Raw genomic sequence first — 27705 nt, forward strand, 5'->3', positions numbered from 1 at the left:
ATTTGAAGAAATAATGGCTGAAATTCTCCCAATTCGGGGAAAACCATAAAACCAAAGATTCAAGAAGCTGAATCCTTAAAAAGAATAACATCAAAGAAACACACACACACACAATACCATAATCAAACATCTGAAATCAATGGACAAATAAACACTGCCTATAGGAGAACAGCCAGAGAAGGCAATGGCACCCCACTCCAGTACTCCTGCCTGGAAAATCCCATGGACGGAGGAGCCTGGTAGGCTGCAGTCCATGGGGTCTCTGCGAGTCAGACACAACTGAGCAAATTCACTTTCACTTCTCACTTTCATGCGTTGGAGAAGGAAACGGCAACCCATTCCAGTATTCTTGCCTCCCAGGGACGGGGGAGCCAGGTGGGCTGCCGCTAATGGGGTCGCACAGAGTCGGACACGACTGAAGCGACTTAGCAGCTCAGCATAGGGAAATAGCAATTAAAATGATAGTGGGTTTCTCATCTTAAACCAAAGAGGCCAAAAAGAAGTAGCAGACATTTCAACTGCTGAAATTTAAAAAAAATAAAAACATTTGGACCAGAACTCTATGCCCAGCAAAAATACCCTTCAGGAATAAAGGGGAAATCCAGACATTCTCAGAGGAAGGAAGACTAAGAATTGTCACCAGAAGACCTACCTTTAAAGAAATGATAAAAGTACTCTTAAAAAAAGGCAGGACTTCTTTGGTGGTGCAGTGGATAAGAATCCACCTGCCAATGTAGGGAACGAAGGTTCAATCCCTGGTCCAGGAACATCCCATATGCCATGCAGCATCTAAGCCCTCGCATCACAACTACTGAACCTGCACTCCAGAGCCCATATGCCATGCAGCAACTAAGCCCATGCATCACAACTTCTGAGCCCAGGGGCTGTAACCACTGAAGCCTGAACACCCTAGAGCCCATGTTCTGCAACAAGAGAAGCCACCGCTATGAGAAGCCCATGTGCCATGACAAGGAGTAGCCCTGCTCGTCACAATTAGAGAAAGTCCATGATCAACACTGAAGACCCACTGCAGCCAAAATTATTTTTATTATATTCTTTTTTAAATTATTCTTTTATATTTAAATTAAATTAATTTTAAAATTAAAATTAATTAAATTCCTTTTTAAAAGATATGTGAAAGAAGGTAAATTATAACAGAAGATCTGAAACTCCAAGAAGGAAGAAAGAACAATGTAATGGGTAAAAATAGGGTAAAGATTGTAGAATGCCCTTGTCTTCATGAACTTATAAAAAAAATTTTCTTTTTATTATTTTTGGCTGCACTGGGTCTTCATTGCTGTGCACAAGCTTTCTCTACTTGCAGACAGCAGAGGCTACTTTTCATTTCAGTGAGCAGGCTTCTCATTGTGGAGCACAGGCTCTAGAGTGTAGGTTCAGTGACTGTGGCACAGGGGCCTAACTGCCCCGGGGCATTCGGGATCTTCCCACACCAGAGATCAAACCCATGAGCCCTGCACTGGCAGGCAAACTCATAACCACTGAACCACCAGGAAAGTCCTTCATGAGCTTTATTAAAAACTACGTTTGATAGTTGAAACAAAAAGTTATATCATCTGATGTGGTGCTCAATGTATGAAAAGAACACAATTAAGATAATTACCATATTAAAAACAGGAAAAGGTAAAACCTAAATTAAGGTAAAGTTTCGACACTTCACACACTGTCTGTGATAAGATAGCACCACCATAAGAGGGTTAAGGGAAAGAGAAAGATTCAAAACCTTTACAGATAAATCAACATGTAATTCTAAAAAAATTTTCAAGAAGACCACAGGAAGGCAATAAAAGGGAACCACAGGAATAAGAGACAGAGAAACAAAACATAAAACAGCTAAAACCCTAAAATAGGGACCTCCCTGGTGGTCCAGTAGCTAAGACTTGGCGCTCCCAATGTAGGGGGCCTGGGTTTGATCCCCGGTCAGGAAACTAGATCCCACAGGTCACAACTAAGAGTCCACATGCCACAACTAAAGATCCTGCATGCCACACACACAAAAAAAGATCCCACATGCTGCAACTAATACTTGGTTCAATCAAATAAATAAATAAACACTTTTAAATAAAAAATAAATAAACCCTACAAATATAACATACAGTTATAACAGCAATAATATATATTTATATAACATATGATTAAAACATATCAATAGTTACTTCATATGGTTGAAATACACCATATACCAGATAGAGACTGGCTGAGTGGATTTAAAAAAGTACACAACTCAATTATATGCTTACTATAAGAAATCACTGCTATGTTATCAAGTGTGAAACAGATCACCAGTCCAGGTTGGATGCATGAGACAAGTGCTCAGGGCTGGTGCACTGGGATGACCCAGAGGGATGGGATGGGGAAGGAGGTGGGAGGGGGGTTCAGGATGGGGAACACATGTAAATCCATGGCTGATTCATGTCAATGTATGGCAAAAACCACTACAGTATTGTAAAACAATTAGCCTCCAACTAATAAAAATAATTAGGAAAAATAAATAAATAAAGTGATCCCCGCAGGAAAAAAAAGAAATCACTGCAGATACAATTATATGGACAGGTTGAACATAAAAAAATATTAAAGTAAAAGAAAAATATATTATGCCAATAGCATATTTAATAGTTATTTCTTTAAAGGAGTGGCTATATTTAAAAAGATAAACTTCAAAGCAAAGAAAATTTCCACACAGGAACATTCCACCAAGGAAATATAGGCACACTAAATGTGTATGCACCAAACAACAGAGCTCTAAAATACTTAAAGCAAAAATTGATAAAATTGAAAGGAAAAATATGCAAATTTACAATTAGAGTTAGAACACCCCATAACAGCAATTGATTGATAACTAGATAGAAAGTCAACAATGCTACAAAAGAACTAGACAACACTGTCAATCAGGAAAATTTAATTGACCATTAAAGAACACTTTACCCAACAATAGCAGAATATACATTCTTTTCAAGTGCCCATGGAACATTCACTAAAATAGACCATATTTTTGGACATGAAACAAACCTCAACAAATTTAAAATAATTGGAATCATACAGTGTGTTCTCTGGCCATAATGGAATTGAGCTAGAAATCAGTAACAAAAAGGTAACAGGAAATTCTCCAAATAGAAACTAAATAACATATTTCTAAATAACTCATGGGTCAGAGAGAACAGCTCAAAGGAAACAGAAAAATTCAAAAAATGAATTAAATTAAAACATATCAAATTTTGTGGAATATGGCAAAACAACTTACAGAAAGAAAAATTTATAGCACTAAATGCTTACATTAAAAAAAAAAAAAGAAAAGATCTCAAACTAGTGATCTAATTCCACTCCAAGAAAATAAAAAACAAAGAGGAGAAAATCCAAGGCAACCAGAAGAAAGAAAATAATAAAGAGCACAAACCACGAAAACAGAAAAGCAGCAGAAGAAATCAATGAAAGAAAAACCTGACAACTAGAAAAGGTCAACAATATGCATCATCAAAACAATAAATTGACAAAGAAAAAATCAAGACTGATGAAGAATAAAGAGATGATACAAACTACCAATGGGCTTCCCTTGTGGCTCAGCTGGTAAAACATCCACCTTGCAATGCAGGAGACCTGGGTTCGATCCCTGAGTCAGGAAGATCCCCTTCTCCAGGGGATCCTGACCCTTCTAGTCACCCTTTAGTGCGTTTGATTATGTGGATCACAATAAACTGTGGAAAATTCTGAAAGAGATGGGAATACCAGACCACCTGACCTGCCTCTTGAGAAACCTATATGCAGGTCAGGAAGCAACAGTTAGAACTGGACATGGAACAACAGACTGGTTCCAAATAGGAAAAGGAGTACGTCAAGGCTGTATATTGTCACCCTGCTTATTTAACTTATATGTAGAGTACATCATGAGAAACGCTGGGCTGGAGGAAGCACAAGCTGGAATCAAGATGGCCGGGAGAAATATCAATAACCTCAGATATGCAGATGACACCAACCTTATGGCAGAAAGTGAAGAGGAACTTAAAACCTTCTTGATGAAAGTGAAAGAGGAGAGTGAAAAAGTTGGCTTAAAGCTCAACATTCAGAAAACTAAGATCATGTCATCTGGGCCCATCACTTCATGGGAAATAGATGGGGAAACAGTGGAAACAGTGTCAGACTTTATTTTGGGGGGCTCCAAAATCACTGCAGATGGTGATTGCAGCCATGAAATTAAAAGACACTTACTCCTTGGAAGGAAAGTTATGACCAACCTAGATAGCATATTTAAAAGCAGAGACATTACTTTGCCAACAAAGCTCCGTCTAGTCAAGGCTGTGGTTTTTCCAGTGGTCATGTATGGATGTGAGAGTTGGACTATAAAGAAAGCTGAGTGCTGAAGAATTGATGCTTTTGAGCTGTGGTATTGGAGAAGACTCTTGAGAGTCCCTTGGACTGCAAGGAGATCCAACCAGTCCATTCTAAAGGACTGTTCATTAGAAGGACTGATACTGAAGCTGAAACTCCAATACTTTGGCCACCTCATGCGAAGAGTTGACTCATTGGAAAAGACCCTGATGCTGGGAGGGATTGGGAGCAGGAGGAGAAAGGGACGACAGAGGATAAGATGGCTGGATGGCATCACCGACTCGATGGACATGAGTTTGGGTAAACTCTGGGAGTTGGTGATGGACAGGGAGGCCTGGGGTGCTACAATTCATGGGGTTGCAAAGAGTCGGACATGACTGAGTGACCGAACTGAATTGAATGGAACTGAACAAACTACCAATATCAGGAATGAAACAGGGTATCACTACAGATACCACAGTTATTAAAAGGATAATTAGGGAAAACAACAAACAACTCCACATGCATAAATTCAACAATTTTGATGAAATAGGACAATTCCTTGTAAAATAGAAACAACCAAAATTCACCCAACATAAAAAGGATAATCTAAACAGTGCTATAACTATTAAGGAAATTGAATTCATAGTTTAAAGCCTGTCCAATACAAAAGCTCCAGGATCACATGGTTTCTTTCACTGGAGAATTTTAACACAATTTAAAAAACTAACACCAGTCCTACACAATCTGTTCCAGAAAAGAGAAGAGGAGGAAACACTCCACAACTCATTTTATGAAGACAGTATTACCTTGATATCAAAATCAGATAAAGACAGTACAAAAAAAAGAAAGTACAGGTGACTAACTCTCATGAAGTTAGATGCAAAAATCCTCAAACAAAATATAAACAAATAAAATTCAGCAGTATACAAAGAATGATACACCACGACCAACTGTGGTTTATTCTAAAAATGCAATGCTGTTTTTATTTGAAAATCAAACAGTATAATGTATCAAATCAAGAGAGTAAAAAAGATGAGTCACAAGATCTTATCAACTGATAAAAAAGGTATTTGACAAAATAAAGCACTTATTCATGATAAAAATTCTTAGCAAACCAGAAATAGAGAACTTCCTCAGCTTAATAAAGAGCAATAATCTACAGACAATGTCATATTTACTGACGAAAGACTAAATGTTTTCTCCCTGATATCAGGAATAAGGTAGAATGTCCACTTTCAGCACTCTTATTCATAGAACTGGAAGTCATAGCCAGTGTAAGAAGGCAAGAAAAGAAAACAAAGGCATACAGATTGAAATGGAAGAAATAAAACCTTATTTATAGATGATGTGATTGTTTAATCACTTCCTAGTCACCTTATTCATGATGAAGGTATTCCCACCTTATTGTTAAAGGAATGGCCAAATACATGACACATGACACTAGACAGATGAGACAGACAACAGTTCATTAATCATATATACTCAAAGTCCAAGGGAAAAGCCAATACAACATCCCATGCATGCGTGCTTGCATGCTAAGTCGCTTCAGTTGTGTCTGACTCTTTGCTACACTATGGACTATAACCCACCAGGCTCCTCTGTCCATGGAATTCTCCAGGCAAGAAATATTGGAGTGGGTTGCCATGCCACCCTCCAGGCGATCTTCCCTACTCAGGGATCTGACCCATGTCTCTTACGGCGCTCCTGCACTGGCAGGCAGGTTCTTTATCACTAGTACCACCTGGGAAGATCACCACATGCCATACAGGACCCCATCTCCGTCTCACTCAGGACAAAGTAAACAAGCAGGGTCAAGGGACAGGCTTTGTAGTATCAAGAGTGTGAGGTGACCTCTGGCTCTCTCAGGAGGATATGACTGGCTTGTTTGAGTAATTCTGCAGGCTGCAGGGGACAGAAACCCACTACTTCGTTATAAGCAGGAACTTTGCCTCGACACTTAGATAAGGAAGGTTGTAAGCCCAGGAGACCATATCCATGGGAACAGAGTGAGGAGGGGAACAGTCAGACACACATTCAAGGCCCTCGTCGGTTCACCAGATATTAAGGCAGCACATAATACTGGGCCTTAATTTTAGGCCACATTGTCTACATAGAAAATCCCAAGGAACCTACCAAATAACTCATAAAACTAATATTGTGGCTCAGCTGGTAAAGAATTTGTCTGCAATGTGGGAGACCTGGGTTTGATCTCTGGGTTGGGAAGATCCCCTGGAGAAGGGAACGGCTACCCATGCCAGTATTCTGGCCTGAAGAATTCCATGGACTGTATAGTCCATGTGGTCACGAAATCAGACATGACTGAGCGATTTCCACTTTCACTTTAGAATGGCTGCAGGATACAAAGTGAAAGAAAGTGAAAGTGAAATTTGCTCAGTTGTGTCCGACTCTTTGCGACCTCATGGACTATATAGTCCATGGAATTCTCTAGGCCAGAATACTGGAGTGGGTAGCCTTTCCCTTCTCCAGGGGCTCTTCCCAACCCAGAAATGGAACCCAGGTCCCCTGCATTGCAGCCAGATTCTTTACCAGCTGAGCCACAAGGGAAGCCCAAGAATACTGGAGAGGGTAGCCTACCCCTTTTCTAGCAGATCTTCCTGACCCAATAATCAAACCTCGGTCTCCTGCATTGCAGGCGGATTCTTTACAAAACTGAACTTTCAGGGAAGCCCAAAGCAGCACCCAGAGTTCTACTGTATTTCTGTGTTTTAGCAAATGACATGTGGATAATAAAATGAAAAGCCCAACACCATTTACAATCACTCCAAAAAATGAAATATTCAGGTACACATACAAAAGACAAGACATGTAAAAGAATTTTACAAAACGCTTACGAAAGAATCCAATAGATCTAAACACTAAAGAAACAGACTATGTTCATGGATTGGAAGATTCAGCATAGTAAAGATGTTAATCCTCCCCAAACCAATCAATAGGTTTAACACAATTCCTATCAAAATTCCACCAAGATTTTCTGTATAATATAGTCAAGCTTATTCAATACTTTATATGAAAATGCAAAAAAATAGCAAAAATAATTTTGATAAAGAAGAGTAAAGTGAGAGGAATGATTATATACAATTTTAATACTTACCATATGGATAAAAAAATTAAGATGGCATGGTACTGGAGGAGGGATATACACATAAATCAATAGAACAAAATAAAGAATCTGGTAACTTCCCTCATGGCCCAATGGTTAAAGGTTGCCTGCCAAGGCAGGGGAATTAGAGATACTAAGGGAACATTTCATGCAAATAAAGGACAGAAATGGTATGGACCTAACAGAAGCAGGAGAGATTAAGAAGAGGTGGCAAGAATACACAGAAGAACTATACAAAAAAAGATCTTCATGACCCAAATAACCATGATGGTGTGATCACCCACCTAGAGCCAGACATCCTGGAGTGTGAAGTCAATCAAGAGGGCCTTAGGAAGCATCACTACAAACAAAGCTAGTGGAGGTGATGGATTTCCAGTTGAGCTATTTCAAATCCTAAAAGATGATTCTGTGAAAGTGCTGTACTCAACATGCCAGAAAATTTGGAAAACTCAGCAGTGGCCACAGGACTGGAAAAGGTCAGTTTTCATTCCAATCCCAAAGGCAGTCAATGCCAAAGAATGCTCAAACTACTGCACAATTGCGCTCATGTCACACACTAGTAAAATAATGCTCAAAATTCCCCAAGCCAGGCTTCAACAGTACCTGAACCATGAAATTCCAGATGTTCAAGCTGGATTTAGAAAAGGCAAAGGAACCAGAGATCAAATTGCCAACATCCGTTGGATCATCGAAAAAGCAAGAGAGTTCCAGAAAAACATCTATTTCTGCTTTATTTACTATGCCAAAGCTTTTGATTGTGTGGATCACAACAAACTGAGGAAAATTCTTAAAGAGATGGGAATACCAGACCACCTGACCTGCCTCCTGAGAAATTTATATGCAGGTCAAGAAGTAACAGTTAGAACTGGGCATGAAACAACAGACTGGTTCCAAATCAGGAAAGGAGTACATCAAGGCTGTATACTGTCACCCTGCTTATTTAACTTATATGCAGAGTACATCATGTGAAATGCCAGGCAGACTGGAGCACAAGCTGAAACCAAGATTGCGGGGAAAAATATCAATAACCTCATATATGCAGATGATACCACCCTTATGGCAGAAAGTGAAGAGGAACTAAAAACCCTCTTGATGAAAGTGAAAGAGGAGAGTGAAAAAGTTGGCTTAAAGCTCAACATTCAGAAAACTAAGATCATGGCATCTGGTCCCATCACTTCATGGGAAATAGATGGGGAAACAGTGGAAAGAGTGTCAGACTTTATTTTGGGGGGCTCCAAAATCACTGCAGATGGTGATTGCAGCCATGAAATTAAAAGACACTTACTCCTTGGAAGGAAAGTTATGACCAACCTAAAGAGCATATTGAAAAGCAGAGACATTACTTTGTCAACAAAGGTCCGTCTAGTCAAGGCTATGGTTTTTCCAGTAGTTATGTATGGATGTGCGAGTTGGACAGTGAAGAAGGCTGAGTGCCGAAGAATTGATGCTTTTGAGCTGTGGTATTGGAGAAGACTCTTGAGAGTCCCTTGGACTGCAAGGAGATCCAACCAGTCCATCCTAAAGGATATCAGTCCTGGGTGTTCATTGGAGGGACTGATGCTGAAGCTGAAACTCCAATACTTTGGCCACCTCATGCGAAGAGTTGACTCATTGGAAAAGACCCTAATGCTGGGAAGGATTGGGGGCAGGAGGAGAAGGGGACGACAGAGGATGAGATGGCTGTATGGCATCACCGACTCGATGGACATGAGTTTGGGTAGACTCTGGGAGTTGGTGATGGACAGGGAGGCCTGGCATGCTGTGATTCATTGGGTCACAAAGAGTCGGATACAACTGAGCGACTGAACTGAACTGAAATGAAATGAAGTAAAACTCCTTTACATAAATTCACCTTGAGTGTGTGTGTATGCTAAGTCACTTCAGTAGTGTCCAGCTGTTTGTGACCCTACTGATCGTAGCCCACCAAGCTCCTCTGTCCTTGGGATTCTCCAGGCAAGAATACTGGAGTGGGTTGCTGTGCCCATCTCCAGGGGATATTCCCGACCTAGGGATTGAACCCATGTCTCTTTTGTCTCTTGCATCAGCAGGTGTGTTCTTTACCACTAGCACCACCTGGGAAGCAAAATTCACCTTACTATCGAAGAAGAAAGAAGAAAGAATCTGTGAATTATAATACTGAACACACATTAGGGCATCCTTTGCACTTTTCCTGTCAACTCTAGTCTTATACTAGCTTTTCATTAAGATGACTTTCTATCTTGACCTCAAGGATTGTCAGTCAATGAATTCATTCATTGAATCTCAGAATTATGTGCTAATCTCACAATCTTAAATTACAAACAAAGCTCTGAGCTCAGTATTTCCACATGACAATCTAAAAAAGCTTCCCAGGTGGTACTAGTGGTAGGGAACCCGCCTGCCAATGCAGGAGACATGGGTTGGACCCCTGGGTCATAGAGATCCCCTGGAGGAGGGCACAGCAATGCACTCCAGTATTCTTGCGTAGAGAATTTCATGGACAGAGGAACCTTGCAGGCTGTGGACTATGGGGTTACAAATAGTTGTACACGATTGGATCAGCTTAGCACATGCACATGTCCTGTGTGCCATGGGTCTGTTTTTTAATATTTATTTATTTATGTGGCTGTGCTGGGTCTTAGTTGCAGCTTGCAGGATCTTGAGTTGCGACATGCAGGATCTAGTTCCATGACCAGGGAGCAAACCCAGGCCCCCTGCAGTGGGAGCACAGTTTTAGCCGCTGGACCACCAGGGAGGTTCCTCCATGTGTCTTTTGAAAGACAAGCTTCCTTTGGTAACCGCTGAAGTGGAAAAAAACTCAACATCTGTCTGTACTGGCAAGGAAGAACCTTGGGAGCCAAAGCTCCCTTGATACACCTTGTGTCCTGGGGTAGGCATCAAAGATCAACTGACAATACAGGAACAAATCAGCAGTGAGGCCAAAAAGGACAGAGACATGTGGCCTGTCACACTTGAGGGATTCACCAAAGTCCCACTGTAGAAAGATATATCAGCATATAATATGTATTGCTCTGTGTACATATATGAGTATGTGCCTATCTATTAGACACTTTAATCAATTAACTACAAAATAAAGTGAGGCTAGTTCGCTCCCTAGCATGGATTGAGCTGTTTCCCAACCCTTATTCCCAAACTTTCAGTTGTCTTTCAGAGTGTCTGGTTGCTCCTAAATGTCCATCAACAGAGGAATGGGTAAAGAAGATGTGGTACCTGTATGTAATGGAATATTACTCAGCCATAAAAAGGAAAGACATAGTGCCATCTGCAGGGATGTGGATGGACCTAGAGCGTGTCATACAGAGTGAGGTCAGAAAGAGAAAAACAAATATTGTATATTAATGCATATATGTGGAATCTAGAAAAACGGTACAAATGACCTTATTTGCAAAGCAGAAATAGAGTCACAAATAAAGAGAACAAACTTATGGATATCAAGGGGGGATGAACTGGGAGATTGGGACTGACATATATATACACTACTATGTATAAAACAGATAATTAATGAGAACCTGCAGTACAGCACAGGGACCCCCACTCAGCGCTCTGTGGTGACCTAAGTGTGAAGGAAATCTAAAAAACAGTGGACATAGGTAAACGTCTCACTGATTCACTTTGCTGCACAGCAGACACTAACACAACATTGCCAAGAAACTATATTCCAATAAAAATTTTCATAAATAAAAACAATCTAGAAAACCAGCAGCAAAGAAAAAAAAGAGTGCCTGGGGAAATTCTCTGGAAGTCAAATGGTTAAGACTTGGAGCTTCCACTGTAGAGGAGTTCGATCCCTGGTTGGGAAACTAAGAGCCTGAATGCTGAAAAGTGCAGCCCCCCAAAATAAAAAAATATATATTTTTAAAGTGTCTGGTTGCTAAGAACCTCGTAAGGATCCACAAGGAATCAGTCAGATGCAGAGTGGGCATCACCCAGGCAAATGGCCTCCCTGCATCAGGGGGCTGCACAGGGCCCATCAGAGCACAGTCCCCGGCCACTCCACGCGTTCCTTCCCTGCTCTGTGCACCAAATGCTTTCCCGGCTCTGATGAGGGGAGCTGCTAACACATCCCAGAAAGTGTTTACAGAGTGAGCAGCCCCGGTGCCCCTCCTCCCAGGGCTGTGACCACAGATGCCTGCCACATGCCAGACCTCCCAGGGACCGGGTGGAGGGCCTGCAGGTCAGTCCGGAGCGCCTGGGCTCCCTCCAAGATGTCAGGCCACCAAGCCTGTCCTGAGGAGGGAAAGGACCGGCTGGGGTCCTGGGAGGGCCTGCCGCCCTCAGAGAGCCACAGAGGTAGGGAGTAAGTATATTCCATATATACGCTGGTGTCCTACCAACCACCACTGCATGGAAAGGAAGCTCCACATTCTCAGTATGAAGTGTTTGCACTGAAAGGAATTTCACTTTAACAGCTTCAGGGCATTGGACCCACTTCCCTCTGCCCATTCCAGCAATTCCTGCCTCTCTTCGGTTTCAGCATCAGTGAAGGGTGACTACAATAATTGCCAGCAAATGAACAACCCTTTCTCCAGAAGGGTGGTCATGCCCCCATGCATTCAGTCTGGCTCCTCCCCACCGCTGGCTTCCACCTTCCACCCCAGCAAGGGGACGGTCATCCCCTAGGCTCCAGAGAACCAAACCAAGCAGGAAGAAAGTCTTCACAGTCCCTGCCTGCACCCCAGGGCTTTCTCCTTTCCAAACTCTCCTAGAGTCTTGCCCCCAGATTTCACTGAGCACAAAGTCTTGCTGATAGTTTTATCCCTGTCCCTGACTGGCACCTTATTTGGGGGACTTTAATATGTATGGGTCTCTCTTTCCATAACTTATAGCTATTGTTGTTCATTCCTTAAGTCCTGTCCAACTCTTTGTGACCCCATAGACTGCAGCACACCAGGCTCCTCTGTCCTCCACTATCTCCTGGAGTTTGCTCAAATTCATGTCCATTGAGTCGGTGATGCTATCTAACCATCTCATCCTCTGCCACCCTCTTCTCCTCCTGCCCTCAATCTTTCCCAGCATCAGGGTCTTTTCTAATGAGTCAGCTCTTCGAAGCAGGTGGCCAAAGTATTGGAGCTTCACCTTCAGAAATAGTTCTTCCAATGACTACTCAGGGTTGATTTCCTTTAGGATTGACTGGTTTGACCTCCTTATAGACTAATTTCTTATTCACTTTATAACATAGCTTAACACGTACCTTTAAATGAGCACACCACCACTCAGAATTCCCTGCTCTCATAACCAAGGTGGCCATTTCTATCTAGATTTAAGGATGACAGTTCTTTATTTTATTGGAGCAGAATTGCTTTACGATGCTGAGTTAGTTTCTGCTGTACAATGAAGTGAATCAGCTGTATGTATACACACATCACCTCTGTCTTGGACCTTCTTCCCACCCCTCCACCCCACCCCTCTAGGTTATTAACACAGAGCACCCAGCTGAGTTCCCTGTGCTATATAGCAGCTTCCCACTAGCTATCTGTTTTACATATGGTAGTGTATATATGTTAATAGTGACAGAGTTTAAAATGTCTGGACTGCTACTAAAATGACAACATTTTTTAGTAATATCAAATGCTAGTGGCCATACAGTGAGAGGAGCTTCTTTGGTAGCTCAGGTATTAAAGATTATCCACCTGCAATGCAGGAGACTTGGGTTCGATCCCTGGATGGGGAAGATCCCCTGGGGAAGGGAATGGCAATCCATTCCATTAGTCTTGCCTGGGAAATCCCATGGACAGAGGAGCCTGGTGGGCTACAGTCCATGGGGTTGCAAAGAGTCAGACGAACACACACACACAGTGAGAAGGGCACTCTCCTAAGTCACGAGTGGGAGTGTGAACAGGCACAACTTGGCAATTAAGAAAAATACTTGTGAATAAACATGTTGAAGATTTCATTATTTATCCTAAAAAACTACAAAGCAACCAAGAGGCAAGATCAGAAAATAGGGAAGCAGGGTTCAATCTTAGCCAACACCTGGACCCATTATTCCTCTTCAGGAAAGAATGAGCTCTGTGAACAAAAACAGCTAGACAAGGAGTTGGTGAGTTCCTGAAGACAAAGATCAGTAAAATCAAAGGGTGGAAAAATAAAGAGACAGACCATTCCCCTCTAGAACTAAACAGGAATTAGTGTGGGGAGTGAGGAGACAGAAAGAACCAATGAAGAAAGAAAAGGGATACACAAGAACAACACTACTTGATGCAGAGAATAAAATTCACTGTCCAGTATTCACAGAAGTTTAGAAAAAAATGAATTGTTAAATATGCTTGCCACATTCATAAAATGGAGCACTTCGAAACTGAGCATTTAAAAACTTAAAACTTTATAGGCTGCATACTCTGGGCGGGGAAAGATCAGAAATTAAAGCAAAATAATTTACAAATTTGTTTGAAAAATGACAAAATACTTCCCTTTCCTCTGTCCTATAAAATTTCTAACTTTATATATATATATATATATATATATATATATGCATTTATTTGGCTGTGCTAGGTCTTAGTTTACATGCATGCAGGATTTTTAGTTGCAGCATGCAAAATTTTAGCTGTGGCATGAAGGACCTAATTCTCTGACCAGGGATTGAACCCAAGCCCCCTTCATTGGGAGCACAAAGTCTTAGCCCCTGGACCATCAGGGAAGTCCAAAAAATTACCAAAATTAATTAAAGAAGCAGGAGTAAACCTGAATAATCCAGTAATCACAGAAAAATGTTTAAAAAGTTGTCAAAGAACTTCTTCCCCCAAAAGGTCTTGGGTCCCATTTACTATCAGGGTAAAACTACCATTTATTTTGCTTTCAAACCTTCCAAGAATAGGTTATTCCTGTGCTATATAAACTGATCCAGAAAAGGAAAAAATGATGGAAAATGTTCCAATCCATTTTACAAAGTTAACAAAAATTTTGATATTAAAAACCTGGGAAATATAGCACCAACCAACATTACTTATGAATACAGATGTAGTACTTTTCAACAAAATATTTGCAAACCAAATCCAGCTGAATATTAAAAAGGCAGTATGTCATGGCCAAGTACAGTTAATGCCGGGAACACAAGGAGGATTCAGTATTAGAAAACCTATTAATATGATTCATCATGCTAGAAGGTCAGAAGAGGAGAAGTATATGATCATCTAGATAGCTCTGAAGAACCTTAATAACCAATCATGTTGGAAACTGTAGCTTTAAATGGAAACCACTGGCAATAGTTGGTGCAGTGAGGGGACACAGCACCCCAGGAAAGCAGGCTACACTAGGTGATGGCCAACCAGAATTTAAAAGCTGTGCTAGGAGCCTCATTTTTCAACCCCCTCCTTCCAGCCAAATATCAGAGGAGGAGATCAACATGCACAAAAGTAACCCTAGAATGGAGACTGTGAACTAAGGCACTGTTTGTTTTTTTCAAACTGTAAACACAGCCCATTAACGGGCGATGAAATTCATTGGGTCTTAGCCAGCCATTTTTTCATAGAATCACTTGGAATGGAATGGATATAAAAGACAAATACCATAGTGAACCACTCATGGAAAGAATTAGCATTGTTTTCTGAAACTTTTGTTCCAGAAATATGAATACATAGATATATACATGAATTGAGTCACGATGTTAAATGCACTTTGACAGACATAGAGAACAAATGTATGGACACCAAGGAGGAAGTGGGATGGATTGGGAGACTGGGATTGACATAGATACACTGCTGTGTATAAAAGAGATAACTGACGAGAAAAGGGAACTCTGCTCAGTGCTCTGTGGTCACGTAAATGGGAGGAAATCCAAAACAGAGGGGATCTATGTACACATATGGCTGATTCACTTTCCTGTACAACGGAAACCAACACAACACTGTAAAGCAACTATATTCCAATTTTTAAAAAATCTTTCAAAAATAAAAAGCTTTTTAAAATAAAATGCACTTCCTCCTGTGGGCTACAATTAAAAAGCTGAAGTAACACTGAACTAGAGGATTAAGAGGAATCAATTCTTAAATTTCTACTTGCTACAGACCAAAGTTTAGGGCTAGAGTTAAAATTATGAGTGAGACAGAGAAGGCTGAGCACTGAAGAACTGATGCTTTTGAAACGTGGTGCTGGAGAAGACTCTTGAGAGTCCCTTGGACAGCAAGGAGATCAAATTAGTCAACCCTAAAGGAAATCAATCCTGAATATTCATTGGAAGGACTGAAACTGAAGCTCCAATACTTTGGCCACCTGATGCGAAGAGCTGACTCATTGGAAAAAGACCTTGATGCTGGGAAAGACTGAAGGCAGGAGAAGGGGGCGACAGAGCTCGAAATGATTAGATAGCATCACCGACTCAATGGACATGAATTTGAGCAAACTCCAGGAGACAGTGGAGGACAGAGGAGTCTGGCGTGCTGTGGTCCACAGGGGCTCAAACAGTCAGACACGACTTAGCGACTGAACAACAATGACCAGACAGGAAGGAAGGGGTCAGAGCCTCCCGCTCTAATAGGCACACCTACCTCATGACGAAAAGCCACTAGCTTCATGTCATGAGGTGAGACCTGGCTACAGTTCCTCATTACTGAGACCCTTCCCAGTTCAAGCATATTAGTTTGTGACGGTGGTGTCAGTGTAGCTACTGAAGCTTGCTCTCTGGTACTATATTACCTCAATGCAATGAGGTAATTATTACCTCATGAGGTAATATTTGAGGTATATTACCTCATGAGGTAATAAATGAGGTATATTACCTGACTTTATATGTATATATTACTATATTACCTGGCTTTGCCAGATTAGAATAGATTATTCAAAAATATTCACTCCCACCCCTCACTCCACACATTCAGACAATCTCTAAGGGAGGAGCATACCTGCCCACTCCAATAATTTTGTTGGGATTTTTTGGGGGGAGGCTTATAATTTAGGCAGCTTTATTTTTTATCTTTCTAAGTTAATTTTTACTGGAGTATAGTTGTTTTACAATGTTGTTCCTGCTGCATAGCAAAGTGAATCAGCTATACATGTACATATATCCCCTCCTTTTGGGATTTCTTTTCCATTTAGGTCACCACAGAGCATTAAGTAGAGTTTCCAGTGGTATACAGTAGGTTCTCATTAGTTTTCTACTTTATACAGAGTAGTGTATATATGTCAATCCCAACCTCCCCATTTAGCCCGCCCCCAGCTCCCCTTCTGGTGTCCATTCATTCTCTGTGCTCTCTATGTCTGCGTGTTCCACGTCTGTGTGTTCTCTATGTCTGTGTCTCTATTTATGCTTTGCAAATAAGTTCATCTGTACCATTTTTCTAGATTTCACATACAAGCAGTATTATACAATATTTGTTTTTCTCTTTCTGACCTACTTCACTCTGTATGAAACTCTCTAGGTTCAGCCACATCTCTCAAAATGGCACTACGTCATCCTTCTTGTGGCTGAGTAACATTCCATTGTATTCCATTGTGTGTATATATACCAATCTTCTTTATCTAGCCCACTCCAATAATTTTGGATTTGGCCATATAACCTGCTCTGCCCTTCCCTTTGACAGTCTTCTACATGAGTTGCTTTGGCCAGTGGGATTTTACAGAAATGACATAAGCAGAATGCATAAGGAAAACCCTTGTACTCTTAGACTTGCTTTCATGTGTCTCTTTCATCACCAAGAGAAGAACATGCTCTTCTTAGCCTGCTAGTCTGATGAGAAAGATGACAGACATGTGGGGCAGAGCCTCATTATAAAGAGAATCCCTTTTGGAACAGAATCCTCACAAGACTGATGCATACAAAGTTTTAAAAATAGAAAAAAAATAAGAAAAATGCAATCAATGAACATGTATCGCTAGATAAATTACTCCAAATAAATTATAAAGAATCTGATCTTGCTTTTAAAAAGTTCAAGAAGTAATACAAGAGTTAAAAAAAAAGACATTTTTTTCTATCACAACATTGTAAAGCAATTATACTCCGATTTTAAAAAATAAATACAAGTAAACATTTTAAGATGACAGAAGAAGTGAGTTTAGTGAAAAAATGGCAAAAATAAAAACATTACAGATTTGAAGAGCACACTAAAATAAAAAAACCTTTCCGGAAACACATGTACATGCTTATGAAGGTTAAAAATTATCTACATCATGTCCAGGTGAAAATATGGATTTCAGGATAAGGAAGAAATCATGTATGTATCACGGCAGAAAAGTGAGACACAAACAAGGGTTAAAAATCAGATTGGCCCCAAGTTCTCTTCAGTAATACTCTAATCAGGGCCAAAAACTGCAGCATCAAGATCTATAAAGACCTGAAGAAAAAGAGTGAGAAAAGTTTTATTTGATTATGTTGTTGTATTTTTTTCTGTTCTTATTGAGAAATATTAACTATACGTTTGTTAGGTCTCCTTTGTTACCATTTATTTTTAATCATGTGTGTTTTCTAGTTCATCTCCGAGAGTACTCATTCTGTACCCAAAGCACGTCCCCAGTTGCTTACTGCCTTGCATTCACTTGTTTCTGTCCTAGGAGCGACTATTTGCTAAAGAACAGCTGGAGAAGGACATGAGGTGTGAGGGAATGAACCAGACTAGTCAACAGCTTCCATACCGCGTTGTTGCCTGACTCCTTCTCTTATTAAAGATGCTCTTTCCTTTTCTCTAGAGTCACATCTTCCTTTTATTTTCAAAATTCAACAGTTGTGAGATTCTCAAAAAACCCCTGGGACTTCCTTGGTGGTCCAGTGGTTAAGAATTGGCCTTGTAATGCAGGGGACACAGGTTTGATCCCTGGTCAGGGAACTAAGACCCCACATGACTTAAGGCAATGCCAGCAAGGAAGAATCTATGTGCCACAGCTAAGTCTCAATGCAGCCAAATAAATAAATAAATATTTTTAAAAGAGACTTCTAGAGTAGGTAACTTGAAAATTTTAAATGTCAGTTCATCAAAAAAACATAAATAAAATGAAAATACTAATGATACAACAGAGAAATCATTTGCAATATATTAAGGACAAAAGACTAATATTCTTTATCTATAAAAGGCACACACAGGTTAATGAGAAATTCTCAGTTGAAAAATGGGCAAAAATATGAAAATAAAATCTTTTATTCTATTTCTAATGCCTCAAAGAGACCATACACAAAAGCAGTAATACAAATGGCCCTAAAGTATTTTTAAGAATCTTTCACTACTAAGATTTCCTTAAATCTTACACTGCCAACTACTGTGAAGTAAGATGACATTTTTGTAGATGCTTTCTGAAAGACAATTTTTTAAAAAAATATTTATTTATTCATCTGGCTGTGCTGAGTCTTAGTTGTGACACAAGCTATCCTCAGTCTTCACTGTGACATGTGGTATATTTAGTTGTGGCATTTGGGATCTATTTCCCTGACCAGGGATCAAACATGGGCCCCCGCATTGGGAGCTTATGTCTTAGCCACTGAACCACCAGGGAAGTCCCATGAAAAGCAATTTGATAGCATAAATCAAAGGTCTTACAACTGCACATAGTTTTTGACCCCAAGATGTTGCTTCAACAAATACATTTTCCTAGAAATGTATTCAAAGAAAATAATCACAAATATGAGCAAAGATGGATCTGCAAACATATTTTCATAGTAGCATTATTTGCAAGTTCAAAAAAACTAATGAACTTAAATGTTCAGCAGTAAAGAATTAGTTAATACAATATAGCACACCAAATGATGCAATATTATGAAGACATTAAATATTATTATAATGTGAGAATAAATATAAAAATATCTAATACATAGAAATATGCTTCATATTGTTATATCGTTACAAAGTTATCCAAATACAGTGTAACCACTTTTTAAAAGACACATATATATGCTACTACTAAGAATATTGGAAATATATACAACAAAATCCTAACAACTGTTAGAATGAAAGGTGATTTTATTCATCTTTGTCCTTTCCTGTATTTTCCACATTTTTTATAATGAGTATGTTTCGTGCTTTTAAATCAGGAGAAAAAAATGAAATTTCAAAAGAGAAAGTGAAGGGAATTCAGATTCCTTTAATACTAACAATGAATTTTTATTAATAAAATACTTATTCTTCCTTTTTAAAAAATTTTTTTTTCAACATAACATGCTATTATATTTATAAATGAAGGCTTAGGGAACAAATGCATTTCTGAGTATTTGACCACAATAATTTATAGCATACATTGGCTGGAGCTGTTCAGTGCTGACAAAGTCCAGAAAGTAATTGCATAAAATACTTGGAGGGGAAATTGCTTTATGCTTCCATGCTATTTATGGAAATTAGCATCTTTGTAAAAATAAACTGAGAGCAATCACAATCATAGACCTTGAAATGTGGTTTCCATAAGATGTTAGCTTTGCTGCTTTAAGACCCATTAGCAATGTGGAGGGGAAACATTGCCTGTTTTTTTTTTCTCCTGTTATGAAACTGTTGCATATAATTGGTTTTTTCCTCTTGGATCCTTAATCCCTCCCTTTCTCCTGACTGCTTCCCTTTGGAATGCATATATACTGAAGTGTTCACTTTGCTCCTTAAAACCTTTCTAATGATCCTGGTTCCCTTCTCAAAGAGTATTACCTATTTTCTTTATTCAGTGCCTCATCTTTTGCAATTCACAGCTTGCCCCAAAACGACTCCTTCAAACATAACTGACAATTTCCCAAGATTGGGGTGAATTTTCACCCTGATGTGTTCCTAAAGCAAGCTCAAAACCTAAAGGAATCTTCCATACTTCCTTTGTTCTCTCTCAATCCCACATGATCACTAGTCAAGTTCCATCCTTTCAGGCTCTAAAATGGTGCCCAGAATCACACCCTCTGGTCAATGACTAACTCCCCCACTCCTCTCCCCACTTAACCCCCATCTCCCATCCTATGTACTCTTATGAACAGTTAAAGTTCTCATCATTACCAACCTGCACTGGTACCAACAACGTCCCAAGTATCTCTGACTCGAATGTGCTCCTAGTGGTCCAATGGAGTCATTCTAAAATTTTTTAAATATTTATTTATTTAGTTCTTTGTCTGTTCCAGGTCTTAGTTGCAGCACACAGGATCTGGGATATTTAGTTGCAGTATGTGAACTCTTCATTGTGGTATGCGAGATCTAAACTTCCCCAACCAGGGATTGAATCCAGACCCCTGCACTGGGAGTGTGGAGTCTTAGCCACTGGACCAGCAGGGAAGTCCCTCCAACGGATGGTAAAGATGGTAAAGAATCCGCCTGCCAGTGCAGGAGATGCTGGTTCAGTCCTTGGGTCAGGAAGATAGCCTGGAGGAGGGAATAGCAACCCACTCCAGTATTTTTGCCTGGGAAATCCCATGGACAAAGGAGCCTGGTGGGCTACAGTCCATACAGTCACAAAGAGTCAGAAACCCATGCATTCAAATAAATGATCAAAAATGTTCACTTGCTATGGCTGTTGTTCAGTCGTCAAGTCGTGTCTGATTCTTTGCGACCCCATGGACTGTAGCTTGCAGGTCTCCACTGTCCATGGGATTCTCCAGGCAAGAATACTGAAGTGGGTTGCCAACTGCCTTCTCCAGGGGATCTTCCCAACCCAGGGATCGATCCCAGGTCTCTTACATTGCAGGCAGATTCTTTACCACTGAGCCATCAAAGATTGTGGTGTAGCCCACCAGGCTCCTCTGTCTATGGGATTCTCCAGGCAAGAATACTGGAGTGGGTTGCCATGCCTTCCTCCAGGGGATCTTCCTGACCCAGGGATCGAACCTGTGTCTCTTGCATTGGCAGGCAGATTCTTTACCACTGCATCACCTAGGAAGCCCCAGCCCTAGGATTAGAACCAATTAAAATCAGTTCTATCGATTAGAATTGGTATCTATCAAAATATTTACAGGGACTTTTCTCAATGCCAAAACACTGGAATTTAGGGGGCAAAGCAGATGACAAAGAGGATCTAAGTATCCACATTCTAAAAGGAACTACCAGGCTTTTCCTGGGGGTCCAGTGGTCGAGATTTGCCTTCCACTGCAAGGGGCGCAGGGTCAACCCCTCATCAGGGAGCTAAGGGCCCACATGCCTTGTGGCCAAAAAACCAAAACATAAAACAGAAGCAATATTATAACAAATTCAATAAAGACTTTTTAAAAAATGGTCCACATTAAAAAAAAATCTATTAAAAAATGTATAAGAAAAAATAAAGAGAACTACCAACATAAAGTGGATCTCTCCCTTGGAGTTCCTTAAGAAGGGACACCAGCCAGCACCTCACTCCTTCCCCTCTAAGAAGGAGAACTGAGATGCACTGAAGAAAAAAAAAAGAATCACTCATAGAGATCAGGGATCCCTGCAAGGAAGGACTGTCGATCCACTCTCCAGGTGGGCAGCAGCTTAGACTGGATCCACTGCTCTGTCCTGGCAGAGACAGACTGGAGAACTGAAGGGAGCTGGCCAGACAGGGAGGAGGCAGCGCTGGAGCCTCTACCCCCACCATCTGCACAACAAGGATGTGAACACTGTAGCCCTCCAGGATCCTCTGTCATGGAATTCTCCAGGCAAGAATACTGGAATGGGTTCCAATTTCATTCTTCAGAGGATCTTCCCAAGCTAGGGATCGAACCTGAGTCTCCTGTGTCTCCTGCACTGGCAGGCAAATACTTTACCACTGAACCACCAGGGAAGCCCATGGATCAAGTGGTCAACACCAAAGGATCTGGATTCAAACCATTCTGCCAGCATCCACTCAACTGGGCTGCCTGGAAGAGGATCCCGGCAGTATGAGACCCGCCGGAGCTGGGCCTCCTGCTTCAGAACAGGCAGGCGCTGCAGAACTCACACGTGCCGCCCAGTGGGGCAGAGTCAGTGAGAGCCGGACAGATGATGACAAGGACCAGACAGTGGCATCCAGTTAAGTTAACACCTGTTTGCTCTTCTCCCCATCCCCTCTCCTCGCTTCCAACTTCAGGAAAGCTGGGCCCAGAGTAACTAAAAGGAAGAAAGATCTCCAAACCAGTCCTCACCACTGGTTGAGGTGAGAGGAGAATGGACCCCAGTACAACCCCACTTCAGTTACCTGGAGCCCAGTGTTAAGGCTAGACTAGACAGAAGGGAGATGAGATTTAAATCAAGTGGGGAATTGAAATTTTAAATTGAACTGGACTTTTAATTAATGCAGGGTTTCTTCAGTGATCCAGTGGTTGAGAATCCACCTGCCAATGCAGGGGACACAGGTTCGATCCCCAGTCCAGGAAGATCCCACATGCCGTAGAGCAACTAAATCCATGTGCCACAACTACAGAGCCTGTTCTCTAGAACCTGGGAGCAGCAACAACTGAAGCCTGTGCTCCACAAGAGAAGCCACTGCAATGAGAAGCCCGCACACCACAACTAGAGGGTAGCCCCCACTCGCCACAACTAGAGAAAGCCCGTGTACAGCAACAGAGACAAAGCACAGCCAAAACTCTAAAAATAAATAAATAAATAAAAATTTTTAAAAAATAAATGCAAGTGAATTTGCCCAAGAGTGCATGGAGGCATGGAAACAGATTGGATTTGGCCAAGCATTGCTGGAGCCCGTGACTGGCTCTGTGTTTATATCTGCCTGAGCTGAGACTTCTCAATGAAGAAGGCTGGAAGAGGGTTGGAACAGCAGCAGCTGTCTTCTCAGGGAAGATCTGGGTCCCTGAGGAGAAGGCCCAGAGCAACAGGAAGCATCCAGGGCCAGGGCATGACAGGAAGAGGGGAGGCCTCTCCAGCTGCCTGACTGAAGGGAACAGCGAGCTCCTCCAGAAATGGTCAAGAGCGAGTTAGGAAAACACGAGGCTGCCGACCTCATGGCTTGCTCTGCAATCTATCACGATTATTGTGGTCAGTGATTATAAAGGCTTCAGTTTTAGCTGATTCAATAAAGATAATCTAGTTTTTATTAAGTGAATTGGCACATCCCTTCCTCCTTGTATCTCAGCCTCACAGGGCTGTTAACTCTCCATCAGCCAACTGCAGCAAAGCCCACGTGCAGCAAAGAAGACCTAATGCAGCCAAAAAACACCCAGAATGATTCATTCAGTTCAGTTCAGTTGCTCAGTCGTGTCTGACTCTTTGCTACCCCATAAGCTGCAGCACGCCAGGCTTCCCTGTCCTTCTCTATCTCCTGGAATTTGCTCAGATTCATGTCTATTGAGTCTGTGATGCCATCCAACCATCTCGTCCTCTGTCATACCCTTCTCTTCCTGCCCTCAGTCTTTCCCAGCATCGGGGTCTTTTCCAGTGAGTCAGCTGTTCACATCAAGTGGCCAAAGTACTGGAGCTTCAGTTTCAGCATGGTGGTGGCAGTACTTATAAGGAAAAGTGAATGTGAAGTCGCTTAGTCGTGTCGGCGGACTCTCTGAGAACCCATGGACTGTAGCCTACCAGGATCCTCCGTCCATGGGATTTTCCAGGCAAGAGTACTGGAGTGGGTTGCCATTTCCTTCGCCAGGGAATCTTCCCAACCCAGGGATCGAACCCAGGTCTCCCGCATTGTAGGCAGATGCTTTTACCGTCTGAGAGAGACTAAAGACGACCCCAAGGGGACTTCCCTGACTGTCCAGTGATTAATTAAGACTCTGTGCTTCCAATGCAGGCGGCATGGGTTCAATCCCTGGTCAAGGAACTAAGATCCTACATACCATGTGGTGTGGCAAAAAAAAAATTTTTTTATTATTTTTAAAAGAAGACTCCAAGGGCCCCTCAAACAACCAAATCCTCAGAGGAGGGGCAGCTTTGAAACAAATCCAGGCTGGCACTAAGGAGATAACCAAGTGTCCAACCCTCGGGTAGGAGCAGAAACGGATCGAGCCTTCACTATAACATTCACCCAGGCCCTGTGATGGGACCACCCATAGCTGCAAGAACCTTCCCTGAGAAGATCAAGTCCCACCTCCCAGCCTCTGCAGTATTCTCTTGATGCCTCTTGGGTGCCCCCTACAGTTCCCCAGCAGAAATTACAGGCACTTGGCTTGTTTGAAGGACATCAAATCAGTCAATCCTAAAGGAAATCAACCCTGAATATCCACTGGAAGGACTAATGCTGAAGCTGAAGATCCAATACTTTGGTCACCTGAGGCGAAGAGCCGACTCATTGGAAAAGACCCTGATGCTGGGAAAGATTGAGGGCAGGAGGAGAAGGGGACGACAGAGGATGAGATGGTTGGATGACATCACCGACTCAATGGACACAAGTTTGAGCAAACTCTGGGAGATAGTGAAGGACAGGGAAGCCTAGCATGCTGCACTCCTCAGCAACTGAACGACAACAACATTTGCTTTAAAAGGTTAATATATCAAGGGCTTTTACTACCTGTTGTTGTTTAGTCATTCAGTCAGTCGTGTCTCACTCTTTGTGACTCCATGGACTGTAGCCTGTCAGATTCCTCTGCCCACAGGATTCTCCAGGCAAGAATACTGGAGTGCGTTGCCATCTCCTTCTCCAGGGTATCTTCCTGACCCAGGGATCAGACCCACATCTCCTATACTGGCAGGCAGATTCTCTACCTTTGAGCCACCTGGGAAGTCATGCCAGACAGCTTTTTGTTTTTTTTTTTTTTTTCCCGTTCACAATGGATTAACTCCTCCAGAAAAGTCTGTGAGGTAGGCACCCCCTCTCTACAAATGTGGACACTGAGATGCAGAGATGTTTGTATAACAGGCCTTGAAGTGGTGCAGCTGGGATTCCAACAGCTGATGCTGCAAATGATAAAGACAACTAGCCTGAAATCTCCATTTACAACCTCCTGTGCACACACTGCCCCATACATGGAAAGAACACTGCCAAGCCACACAGATACGGAAAAATTCAAAAGAGGTCAGTGAGTGATTCAAGCTGGGAAGACACTGCCCTTGGCCAAAGGTCAACAGACTGCCTCAAAGCTCATTTTAATTTTATAGAGTGGAAGAAAACAAAATGAAACCCCGTGCTGTGAAGCCTCAGCCCCATTTGACCAGGAACAAATCTCTGTTTCAGGTCTGATGAGATGGAAAAGAAAGTCTCCACCCACCATGCCCCAACGCTATACCTCACTGACTACAGAAATCCTAAGATTACCCTGAAAAGATTTACATCTGTTCTAATAAAAGCTATCTATTAAAATGTGGATGGGGAAGCATCAATAAAGTGAATAACGGGGGAGAAGCTGTACCTCACTAACCAGTTCTGTATGAGTCACAGAAATCATGGGACACTGGAGCTGAAAGGGGCCTTAGAAACACTAAGTCCGAGAGTGAAATGTGAAGCAGAGAGGTCTGATTAATCTCTCTCAGGGTGTATCTCTTTATTTATGTGCACAAGCCCATCTAAGAGATGTTAGAGCCTTATTAAGCATCAGGCCCTTTGCCAGACCCTGAGAGTACAGAGGCCACTAAGCCATGTGATGACAAGTTACATGATCAGGGAGGGGCTGCCTTGTTCTAATTCACACAAGATACCGAATGGACCAGCATGTTCTAACTCACACAGGGTGCGGTATGGGTTTGCAGCAGCTCTCAGGACAAAATACTGAGATGTGCTCTGCACTTTATTATTTTTTAAAGGTTTTATTGATGCGGACCATTTTTAAAGTCATCATTGAATTTGTTACAAAACTGCTTCTGTTTTATGGTTTGGTCTTTCAGTCTCACAGGGCATGTAGGATCCTAGCTCCCCTACCAGAGATCAGACCCACACCCCCTGCACTGGAAGGCGAAGTCCTAACCACTGGACAGCCAGGAAATCTTGCTCTGCATCTTATCTGGTGGCTCAGTCAGTAAAGAATCCACATGCAATCCACATGCAATTGCAGCAGACTGCCTGCAACACAGGAGACCCAGGTTCGATGCCTGGGCTGGACGATCCCCTGGAGAAAGGAATGACAACCCACTCCAGTATTCTTGCCTGAGAAATCCCATGAACAGAGGAGCCTGACGGGCTACAGTCCATGAGGTGCAAAGAGTCGGACACGAGTTAGCGCCTAAATCATCAACAAACTGCTTGGCTGAATCCAGTCTACAAATACATTTGTCTGGCTTTCAACCCTTTAAAAACTGGGAGATCACATAGGAGGTCTGGATAACTAGCTATCTTGAGCAACAATATGATCCAGCAATTCTGAGTTTGCACTCTCATTTGGCAATGATGGCTGGAATTGAGTAGAGGCTGCCCTTAAGAGATGGAGAAGGTACCATCAACTTTGCCACAGTCTCAGCTATTCCCAATTGCCTCTCAGGCAAGGCAAACTTCCTTCCTTTGTTGGCATCTGCCCAGGAAGTATATGATGATACAGTGCTAGAGCTGTCCCCCCTAGACTGGTGAGAAAGACAAGAGACTAAAGAAAGGCTGCATAGGGCAGGCATATTGGTGGCCTCCACTCCATCTTCCGGGCCTGCAGGAGCTGGGCTGGTTGCTGGCACAACCAGTAGTACAGTGGGCGGCTTTGCACTTGGCCTGTTGCTGGCATCCTCATCTGGATGTGGGGGCTCTGAGCCATGGGCCACTGCTGCCCCGCCCACCAGGTCCGCCAGCCTCCTCACTGGATGTTGGGCTTCTCCAACAAGCACCTCGTGCCCTTCCCCTCCAGCAATCCGAAAGCCCATACAGCCTCTACAGGACCCACCTGCTCGCCATGCAGCCCAGCCCCACCAGCCAAGTGATCACCACTGGCCCCAAGTTGCTTGAGGCGGCAGCAGCTGAGAATTGCGCCAAGAAGCTGAGACTGGCCTTCCTAAGGGATTCCATTCCGGTTTTCAATCTGTTGATTCTGGGTGTAGATCCCAACAGCAGCCCCCTGCTCACCCTCCCCAGACCCCAATCTCCTGCATGATCAGGAGTCACCCCCATCAGCGATTCCCCCAGCCACCTCGGCAGCGCAGGACCCTCACACTTCCCTGCTGAACACAGCTAGAACTGTCATCTTCGTGGCCAGTGAAGCAGGCAAGGCAGCCATTCTAAAGCACATTTGGGAGGATGAGGAGGAAAACCGGTATCCACCACCCTGGTCCAGCTTTGCACGGGGAGACTTTGCTGATTTCTGGAAGAGGGAGCATCCCAACTCCTGACCTTGCCTCTCAAGAAGTATTCCACTTTGTAACCGGCACCAAGAGAGGCTACAGCCCCAGTAGCTGGGCTGGACCTCGCTGCCAGCCCACTGCAGACTTCATTTTAGAAAAGCAGTGTTGTGCCGGTGGAAGCTGAAAGGGTGTGGCCACCAGTGCTGCCAGGGGGCTCAGGCTATGTGCCGTGACTCTAGGTGACTCAGTTATTAGAAAGAGTATTTGTGTGTATAAAGAAAGAAAGAGGGAGGGAAAGGGGAAAAAGGG

General features: G+C 42.3%; 1 protein-coding gene and 1 pseudogene across 5 annotated transcripts in view; one reads left to right on the forward strand and one right to left on the reverse strand.

Annotated features, from left to right (window-relative positions):
• The window catches only part of ADAMTSL3 (ADAMTS like 3), a 363119-nt gene that overhangs the window by 333288 nt on the left and 2126 nt on the right, over window positions 1-27705 (reverse strand). The window lies entirely within an intron of this gene.
• Window positions 11650-27476, forward strand: LOC122707001 (annotated as a pseudogene).

The sequence above is a fragment of the Cervus elaphus genome, chromosome 13, assembly GCF_910594005.1.
Source record: "Cervus elaphus chromosome 13, mCerEla1.1, whole genome shotgun sequence".
Lineage (NCBI taxonomy): Eukaryota > Metazoa > Chordata > Mammalia > Artiodactyla > Cervidae > Cervus > Cervus elaphus.